Raw genomic sequence first — 11215 nt, 5'->3', positions numbered from 1 at the left:
GTAGAATAAGAATTGTCCTAATAGCAACTTGGGGAGTAAGACCATTTTGAGAGCTGCTATGCGGCCCAACCATGATACATGTTGCATCATCCAATCCTGTGTCAATTGTGAAAATTTAGATAAAAGCGGGGAGTAGTTGCAGGAGATGATGTCCTGCATTTTTGTAGGTATGTGTATGCCCAAATATTTAATGCTAGTGGTTTGCCATGCATAAGAGTAATTAGATTTTAGGTGGTCCAACATAAGCGAGGTGAAGTTGATGGGAAGGGCCTCTGTTTTGGAACAGTTCAACTTGTAGAAGGATATGGACCAGTATTCTTGCAGAATATTATGTAGCTGCGGTAACGATGTAAGTGGGTTACGTGAGAGTTAACAAAACATCATCTGTGAATAGACAAACTTTGCTCGGAACACCGACAGCTCAGGACCAGTTATTGTAGGGGTACATCTAACGGTCGCGGCAAAGGGCTCGATTGCTAAGGCGAAACCAATGGGGACAATGGGCAGCCTTGGGGAGTGCCATTTGTAATGTTGAAAGGGACAGAAAGCAAACCACTAACAAGTACTCTAGCAGACGGGTTTGAATACAGGGCATTTGATGGATGAGTGAGCTCTGCCGTCAATACCAAACTTAAGTAATACTGCCGTAGGTATCCCCAGTGTAATCTGTCGAACGCCTTCTCTGCATCCAACGAGAGCAAAAGTAATGGTTTGAGGGAAGCAGAGAAGGCAGCAAGAACATCAATTACCCTCCTAGTATTGTCCGGGGCTTGGCGTCTGCTAATAAATCCCACTTGATCCTGGTGGACTAGAGACGGGGGGAGTGGTGATAATCTATTGGAAATAAGTTTGGCTAAATTTTCACTTCTAAGTTTAACAGGGCAATAATTGGGCAGAATCGAGGGTTTTTTCCCTGGTTTCGGAAATGTAATTATTTTTGCTTCTAGCATTTCAGCCGGGAAGGTCCTTCTTTGTGAGACCTCTTCAAAAACCAATTGTAATGGTCTAACAAGAATCTCTCGAAAGGATTTAAAGAAATTATTAGAATATCCATTGGGCCCTGGTGCTTTATATGAAGGGAGTTCCCGAATGACCCTAATTATCTCATCCACTGACCAAGGACTCTTCAGGTTGTGGAGGGTAGTTGTGTCCAAGGAGGGTAGGGACAATTTCTCTAAAAAAGACTTTATTCCCTCTGGAGTCAGTTGGAGGGTCATAGGATCATCACATAAATTGTATAAGGATGAATAGTAAGCAGCAAAGGCATTTGCAATGTCTGAGGGATCTGTAACTTTCATGCCCTTTGAAGTCATGACCCCTTTAATTCGTTCCTGTGCCGTTTTACCCCTAAGTTTCCTAGCTAACATCCTACCTGCTTTTGTCCCCTTGGACATACAATTTGTGTTTCAATTTAAACATGGTTTTGTGGACTTCCTGCAACGTCAAAGTATTTCACTCTTCTCGGGTTCTAAGTAGATCTTTATATATCGTCATGTCTGAGGGGGACAATTTAAGTTTGAGTTCTAAATTAGCGAGGCGGGTTTCAATTTCTTTTATCAATGTGTTGTGCTTAACACAACGTCTAGCGGCTGCCTGAATAAAGGAGCCCCTTACAACTGCTCTTAAGGAACACCAATAATTAAAGACATTCCTCTCTTCAGGGTCGTTCGTATCTAGAAATAACTGTAGGGCTAGTGATATAGATTCCTTAACATCGGGGTCATTTAAAAGATATCCATTAAGGTGCCATTGTCTAGAAAATGTCGGTTAGGCTCCATCGAAGAGACAGAGCAGAATGGTTGACCAGGTGATGGAAATTATACGGGACTTCTGGATTTGTTGCAAGGTCCATTTATCCGACAGAGCCAGATCTATCCGTGAATAGGAACTGTGTACTGGGGAATAAAAGGTATAATCGCTACAGGAGGGGTGTTTGGCCCTCCAGACATCATAGAGGTCATATTCATCTAGTAAGCGTCTGAATTGTGAAGATTGATCGCTAGTGATGGTCCTGCACATGGGGCGCAGTGGGGAGGATATGTCTATATGGGGGTTTAAAACTAAATTGAAATCGCCTAAAATGAATAGCGCTCTTGAGCAAGTGGCCCGTAATGTAGTGCAAAATTTCAGAAGAAAGGGAATCTGTTTAGAGTTGGGCGCACAGACAACCGCAAGGGTGATTCGTTTATCATCTAATGTACTATTGAGAATTAAGTAGCGGCCTTCTGTGTTAGACGTCTATTTTTCCAATTTAAACTGACATGTAGAGGAGAATAAAAGGGCAACACCCGCTTTCTTTTTCGGGCCATTAGACGTATAACAAAGGGGGAATTTGTAATTGCAGAACTGGGTAGGGGAGGAGGCCATGAAGTGGGTCTCCTGGAGAGCCACGACATGGGCTTTCAATTTTGCAAAGTGACTCAATGCAAGTTTCCTCTTATTAGGTGAGTTGAGACCTTTTACATTAACAGAAATGACATTAACCATTATTTATGGGGGAGTAGGGATCGTCAGAATCCAAAGAATGCACCGACATAGTCATGAGTAACTGTATAGTGAATCGGATGTGGACCGGTTCATAGGTCCATATAGGGAATATGGAGGAGATGTACCTTCATGGTATAAGTGAGAACTCGGGGGTAAACTGAGAAGGGGGGGGGGGGGAGACAAAAGATAAACAAAAAAGGAAGAAACAGTGAGTATCATTAGGTACTGTAACCGAAGGCCACCACTGTAGATGGCACATTGGTGGGCGTGGGGACAGTACATGCCACCATCGCTCTCTATGAACACAAATCACTTAAACTAATAACTGAGGGTGTGTATAGCTATTAAAATTATCCTAGTAAATCGTAAGAAACCGTATGTAGCAAACTAATGATATGCATCGGTAAGATCAAGTCTCCATCACCTGAGTAAATCAACAACACTTCAATTCAGCAGGTGTCATAGCTCGTTTGGAGACCCGATTCATTACTAAAACACACCACAAAAGAACATGTAAAACATGCATTTCAAAACATCAACAGAAACAAGATAAAATGTTAAAGAGTAAAGCGTAAAGGATAACCCGGTTTAGGTTGCTTTCGACCAGTCCTGAGGCAACGGGGAATATTTGGGGCCAGTCATAGATATGTTGTTTAGGTTCCATTTAACCAAAAGCTTAATGCCATCTTCTGGAGTGGAAACGACCATCGTAGATCCACTGCGAAGGATGATGAGTTTGGTTAGGAAACTCCATCTGTACTGTATATCTGCCCTCTGTAGGATTCTGGTAACAGGGAGAAAGGTTCTCAGACGAGCAATTATTGAAGCCGATAACTCTCCATAAATTTTAAGGTTTCCCAGGGCTGACAACACCTGGGGCAATATTTACTAATATTCGTGTTTGAGTCGGTTTGTGTAGTGTTTAAACTTGTTTTGTATCGGGTGCATTTTCATGCAACTTTTTGAATCCATATACGCAAAGTTACGAAGCAGTCGACTTTATGGTTGTCGTGTTTTCCGATGTCGATGCCAGTCGTTTTTTTTTGGCACATTTACGGCCGTCATTGTCGTTTGCGTACGTGTTTTTGTTGTATTTGCTGTTTTTTTTAAACGCGGCAAGGTTTTTTTTCTTCCCGCGGCCGCATTTTCACTTTCAGTTTCGATTTTCATCCCGTTCGTGATTGGTTGTGTTTCAGATGGTAGGAGTGTCTTTGCGCAACCATATAAATACGCCCCAAACCGTCCGCACCTCGTGGGTTTAGTTAGTGGTGAGGAGGAGGGAGGTTGTGCTGTGGAGGTAGGTGAATTTGTGGTTTGGTGAGGAGTGTTGGTAGCGATTTCTGAGTGTGGTATTGTGTTTGTAAGTCGTCTTGTCATTCTTGTTGTCTTGTATTTTGTGGTTTTGTCTCATTTTTAGTCCAAGTTATTTTTCTTTATAGTCCCTTGTCAGTGTGTGTGTGTGTGTGTGTGTGTGTGTGTGTGTGTGTGTGTGTGTGTGTGAGTTGTGTAGTGGTAGTGGAGGAGTGTGTTGTTTGTCATTTTTTTTTCTGTGTTAACTGTTTAGACACACAATTATGTGTGACTCAGAGGTGGGTGAGGTGGAGGGTGTGAGTGAGGGGGAGGAGGAGGAGGTCGGTCAGGTGGAGGAGGTGAGTGTTAGTGAGGTTAGTGAGGTGGAGGAGGTGGGTGAGGTTGCTGCAGCAGCCTCAAGTGATAGTGACAGTCAGAGTGCTCCGCAGCCACGTACCACTACTAAGACTGGGCGGAATGTAAAGTTTAGTTTTGCTGAATATGTGGCATTGGTGCGTGAGCTGATGAAGTATCAGAGGCAGCTATTTGGCCCTGAGTCCGCCAAGGTGCCAACACGGAGGAAGATGGTGTTGTGGGCGAAAGTTGTTGCTGCTGTCAATAGTGAGGGGGTGGTCAAGCGGACGGAGGACACGTGCCGCAAACGGTACTATGACATAAAGCGACGTGTCAAGTCCAAAATGGCCAAGGAGGCCAAGTCGGCTCGGAAAACCGGTGGTGGGCAGCCCTATATTGCAAGATATCTGGAGTATGAGGAGCCCATGCGGAGTGTAATACCTCCTGAAGTTGTCTCTGCAACCCATGTCTGGGATTCAGATCGGCCCAGGAAGAATGGTGAGCATGTGTATTTGCATTTACATTCTATGTTTTTTTTGTTTTGTTTTTTAAATGTGTGTCATGTGACTTTGTATATTACTCCCATCTTCAAGTATGTGTCAGCCAATACATTGTTTTGGTTAATGTTTTATACAAAAGCCAATGTAACATCTTACTTTATTGTATGTCGTGTTTTCTGACAGATATTTTGCATGTGTAGTTTGGACTTGGTGTGTCTCTGAATTGTCCTGCAATAATGTTTTCCTTTTGGGCGTTTTTAAAAAAAAAATGTTATATTTAAGTGATCCATGTGCAATGTTTAAAAAACAGTGGTTGTCATGTTAGAGGCTGGAATAGTGGAAAGTGGTTTGGAAACCACTTACATGTGTAATGTCATTATTAGATTATGTAAAATTTTTAAACGAAATAACACTATTTCTTTGATAATTTTATGCTTGTATTTGTACCGTGACACCACACTGCAGTGTAATGTTAATAAAATTGCTACATTTTGTTTTGGCTCATATAGTGGTAATGTGTCTTTGGAGTGCCACATCACAGAGCAATTTATATAATGCATCTGTAATATTTATCCTTTCAATACAAAATGAAGATGTGTGTGGTTTTTTTTTTTTTTTTTACTTGTGGCCTATGTCAGTGTCCTGTACATGTTTTCCTGTGTTGATTTTGCCATAGTGCATATGTCTATTGGACAATGTTTATTGTTTTATGTTTTTTATTTTTGTTTTTCCGGTCCTTATGTTTTTTAAAAAAACAAACCAAGCATTTCTAAAAGAATAAATGTTTATAAGCATAATGGGTGGATGTATACACAATAGCATGAAATTTTTTTATTTTTTTATTTTATACAGTGTTAGAAAAAAGTAGTACTTCTCGTCGGCCAGTAACTCCTATCACATTTGATGATGATGACGCTGCGGAAGCAGGTAAAGTGTCCATTGTAGTATAGGGTATGCTTGTAAAGGAATGGCCATAACAAAATTGCACTTTCATTAAAAGGTCCATCAAAAGAAGTATGGAGCAGCAGAAGTGGCACTTCTGTAAGACATCACCACAAAAAACCTGTGGCCGAAAAGAAAGCAAGGTTGTATGTCCCGGCCCAAACACAGCAGGCTACCCCGCCACGAAGATTATCGTCTGTATGTTCTGTCCCCCCCACTCCAAATTTTGGACACACCTCCAAGACGTCATCCACACTCCCCTCATCTTGATTGTGAGTATCAAACTGAAATAAATGAGAAAAATTTCAGAACGTAATCAAAATATTTCATAACCGCATTAAGTCAAAACACATCAAAAACTTAAATACTTACCGCAGTAAGTAAAAGCTGAAATGGAATCCAAGCTAAATGGCCTTGTCCACATCCAGTAAAGATATGTATGTCCACTTGAGCCATACAGTATGACATTGTGTGTAAGATGCTGCAACAAAAAAGCATGTTTTTTTTATTGCAAAAAGTAAGGTTTTTCCAAATTTCACATGTGTGTTTGAGGTAACATTGCAAAATACATATAAAAACATTACTATGTTTGTTTGATCAAAGCTATAAGGTTACACATTATGTATAGCAATGTGTTTTTATGGTGGAGTATGTGTGAGCTACAATAAAACTAAAGTGTTTGCTTTCACAATTAAGTAACCAGACACATTTGTCACAAACAGGCATATGTATGTATTTAAGCTATGAGTGATGATGTTGCTAGGCAGAATAGTTGAAAGCAACAGTGAATGACATGTGTTCCATGTGTAGTGATTTGTTTACATTTCTCAAACATATGGATAGCTAACGGAGATTTGTTTAACATTTCAGCTTCTAGTCCTGGGAACAGCATCCCTCCGCAACAACAGCAACACAGTGACATGGAGGAGACAAACATCTTAGAAATGCAGCCATTAAGGCAAGGAATGAGCCCCCCAGCACCTGTGAGTACACCACCACAGCAAAGCACACCACCACCACAACACAGCCCAACAACACCAGGAACACAAGGCCCTAATCAGGTGTTTTGGTCCATTTGGGCTAGACAGCAGGCCACTAATGAAGATTGTCTGCGTAAGCAGACACAAATGTTTGCAAGCCTACCATCTCACCTCAGAAGAATATCAAGAAATCTGAGTAGACAAAATGAACAAACAACCAGAATAGGCAATACCATGGAACTCATGCGTACAGACATTACACAGGTCATGGGCAACTTACAGCGCATAATGGAAGAACAGCACAGAATAATGAAAGAACAGCACAGACTAATGGAAGAACAGCACAGACAACAGCAAAGTTATATGAACATTTTTCAAAACAATCAAAAGATTAATGAAAGTTTATTCCGAATAGTAGACAATCAAAATGCTGCTACACGTGAACTCAATGCCACCCTCACTAACCTGAATGAAACACTCAGATGCATGCACCAACAGCAAACAAGCAGCAGTTCTGGTACGACTACTCCAAATATCACGCCAGTCTCATCACCACCAAGACGCTCCACCAGAGCACGACAACATGACAGTGCTAAAGGCAAAGGGCAGGACAAGCAGCCACCAAAAAAAACGTGAAAAAATACAAGTTAGACATTTGTGATAAGTAACTCAAAATAGTTAGTAAGTGTATGTTTGGCAAAAAATATATAACACTTGGCTCCTTGACAATTTTTACAACATCATTAATTATAAGTGGTACAAACAACAGCATAAAATTTGTACGCACATTTATTCTTTACCTTTTTTGGGGTATTGGAGGAGGGAAATGTTGATGGAGCCGCACATACATGTTAGCAGGAAGTAAACTGACCACTTGATTTTTTTCTAATCATTACTCTTTCTAGATTCCAATCATTCTCTTTTCCTGCAGACAATCCAAACTACAATGTTATTGATACATATTTTACCTTTCTTCTCTATACAACATTACAAGAAGAACACAATTGAGTTGCGTAAAAAGCTTTTAATATGTTGGCTTTGAATTTTTTATAAAACATTGACAAAATGAATGTCAGTATTGTTGGGACATGTTTGTGTGTGTTAAACATTAGTAAGAATGTTATTACACATGATGGTGAAACAAACAAATATGTACTTTTTAAACAAAAATCAAAGAATGTGTATAATAATGTATATATGTGGCAAACTGTGTATTTACTTACATCATCATCAAGTTTACTGCATCAAACATTAGGAAATAAATTATTCCTGATTACAGTAAGTTTGTGTGTCTTAAATATGATGGTGCATCACACATAGGGACACATGTATTCCTCAAGGCTAACACATTATATGTTGAGGAGTGTTTTTTGGGAACACAGGTTCTCAAACTCGGCCCTCAAGAACCCACACAGTGCATGTTTTGCAGGTCTCCTCACAGAATCACAAGTGACATAATTAGCTCCACCTGTGAACCTTTTAACATATGTCTGTGAGTAATTCATACACCTGTGCTTCTACTGGGTTACGTGAAAAACATGCACTGTGTGTGGTCCTGAGGGCCGAGTTTGTGAACCTGTGCCTGCCCCTAGGTGGTCTCAGCTGAATGTGTGTGCAATCTATGGCTCCAAGCACATTGGGCATGCCAGCCAGCTCATAGAAATCTACCCTGACGGCATGCCACGAGACTCCTGCGTAGGGAAGCAGATTGAGGCCTCGATGTGGGGCTGCAAAACAGCCAACACCTGTGTGTATATTTTAAAGAACAATAAACATGAGATTTTAGTACAGAACTGGCCACCAAGAAATTAAAACAAACAAAAAACAGAAGAGGTAGTTAGGTATACATCACCTGTGTTAAGATTCTGGAAAATGAGGGCTGTGAGATTCCTATGACATCCCCAGACACAGCCTGAAAGCTGCCAGTAGCCATAAAGTGCAACACAGCCAGGAGTTTGTGCAGGCCTGAAACAGAGCGAGAGCTTGCTGTCTCAGGGTCTAGGCCCAGTTTGACAAGGTCATACAGACGGAAAATGTTGTTACGATTTAGACGGAACATCTGTATGACCTTATCATCGGACAATGCGTTCAAGTTTAAACGCCCCCTAAAAATACGAGGCCTGCGCAGCCTCCGCGGAACCTGTACAACCTGCTGACCATGTTCAGTTTCTTGGCCCTGGGTACTTACAGGCTGATGTCTGAGGAATCCCACAGCACACAAAAGATCACTGGCCCACAGTCCTACTGCCATTTCTGAGTGTAGGTGTATTGAAATGGGCCTAACATCCTTTTATAGGCATCCTAATTCAGGTGTGATTGATTTTTGAGTTGCAACACATGTAAACACGATTGAAAAAAGCAGGTCTATTTTTTTGCCGCTTTTTTTACCGATTCGCAAAAAAATACGACCGCAATTGAGCACTCAGAAACTAACACCCAAATACGAATGAATAGTGAATTCCCGTATTCTATGAAATAACAGCCGCGTTTGACCGATGGTCTATTCATTCGTATTTCTGAACGTTGTCATTCAAACCATTACGAATAGTCCAAACACTGCCGAGATTGGTGCTTAGTGAATTCCCGGATTGGGACTTAGAAAAAAAACACAAATCGGACAAACTCGGATTTTTAGTAAATACTGGCCCTGGTCTTTGGATTTGGAGATACGGAGTATCTTCTCTTTGATGTGGAAATAATGGAAGCGCATAATGGTGTCTCTTGGGGCGTCTGCCAGAGCGGTTCAGGGTTTAGGCAGACGATGTATGAGATCTAGCAAAAGTTCTTCAGCCTTGATATCCGGTGCCAAGTGTTTAAGAATATCTAAAACATGTTCCTCAAGGTCTGAGATAGCTATAGACTCCGGTATCCCCCTGATTTTGAAATTATTACATCTGGAACGGTCCTCAAGGTCTCCAACCTTAGCCCTCAGGAAATCAACTTCGGCCTGCAGTGCATCATGAGATGTGATAAGGTCGTTATGCGAATGGATCATTTCCTCAAATTTATTTTCTAAATGGTCAGTTCTCTGACCAATATCATCAATGCTCTGTTGGCAAGATTGCAAGGCATTTTTAAATTCTGTAGAGATGTCCATTTTAAAGGTAGATAACAGTTGTTTTATGAGGCCTACAGTTAAAAGGGACACCTTGGGCTAGATCTGGAGTCGGCGTAGATCATGTCGGGTCGAATTATTTAGATAAAGCCGAGAGTTGTTTGGGGGGATCCATTCTCGTCTGGGAAGATTTAGCAGAGGATGGCGAGGGATGGGCTTGGAAGAAATTCTCTTTAGAGGTACCAGGGGTATCCTTCTTGGATTTAGGCATATTGGGACCGTAAGTGTAATCAGAACCAAAGATTATGGTGCTTCAGGTATAGTTTTAGCTTAGACGGGGTCAATCTTGTGAGGACAATAACTCAGTTCCTTGTAAGATGTAGAGAGAGCGGTGGGTGGGCAGGCATATAATCACATTGTTACACAGGCAGGTCACAGAGGTGAAATGCAAAACAATAATTGGAAAAGCCCCAGTATTGCTACATATGGCGTTTCAGAGCTTCGTGTGCAGACGGCCGTCTGGTTCCCTGCACTACACACATGCAGGAAGAGCAGGATGAGAAGGCAAAAGTCGGGGGTCCGGAGTGAAGGTGCTTGACATCTAACTAAACTCCACAGGTCCCGGGCCAGCCTAGGGGCAGTGTGGATGCAGGAACAGGTACAGAGGGTCGCCTACAGTGAGTAAGAACTTGGAAGTACCCCTTACCTCCTGTCCCGGAGATTTCCAGCCGATGCTTGGTATACGGTGTTACTGGGCTGGATATACTGTGCAGCTGGAGCTCCGTCCCTTAACAGGAGGGTGGGTTGTCAGCAGGGAGCTCAGGGCTGGTACAGGAGACCATTCCTTCCATCCAGGGGACCCTCCAGTAGTTGTAGGGCCATATACTGCACAGCAGGGGCCCCAGGCACTATACAGGAAGCTATGACGGTCTCATAGGGCAGCAGGCATGTATGCACATGATCATCGCAGGATGCTCGCGCCCCGGAACTCAGGACGCGGGTAAGCACCGCACTTTAGTCCCATGATCCCCGGCACACCTAGGCCGCAACCTGCAAGGACAGAATGGGCTGTCTCCCGGCTCCGCGACCGTCAGCAGCCAGTGCAGGGAGACTCTAGGGAGAGTGTGGGAACTCGGCGCTGGGAACACAGGGCTGTAAGCAGCTATAAGGGGGTATTATAGAGATTTGGAGCAGGAGCTCTATAGATATGCGTCCTCTCCTCACTGCTGCTAGGCCACGCCCCATGTTATGTAGCTTTAAATGGCTTGTTGCTGTTCCTCCATTTGCTGAAGCATGTAAAGAGTGGTGTTCCACATTGTTCCCAGCTCTTGCTACAGTTGGTGTCAGGGCAATTTGAACGGTTCTTGCAGCCACTGCAATCTCATACATGCTGTTGCTGAATGCCGAAAATGTCCCAAAATGTTTCGGGCCACAGACAGCATCTCCTGCATACATCTGTCATTTCTTAAAAAAACTCTGTATCCCCAATTTGATTGTGTGAGCAAAACATGGGATGTGTTTTCGAATTCACTCAGCTGTAATGCTCTCACAATATTTGTGGCGCTATCAGAAGTCACAAATCCTGAGGAGAGTCCAAGCTGGGTAAG

The sequence above is a fragment of the Pseudophryne corroboree genome, chromosome 6 (genome assembly GCF_028390025.1).
Source record: "Pseudophryne corroboree isolate aPseCor3 chromosome 6, aPseCor3.hap2, whole genome shotgun sequence".
Taxonomy (NCBI): domain Eukaryota; kingdom Metazoa; phylum Chordata; class Amphibia; order Anura; family Myobatrachidae; genus Pseudophryne; species Pseudophryne corroboree.
This window is presented reverse-complemented; position numbering follows the sequence as displayed.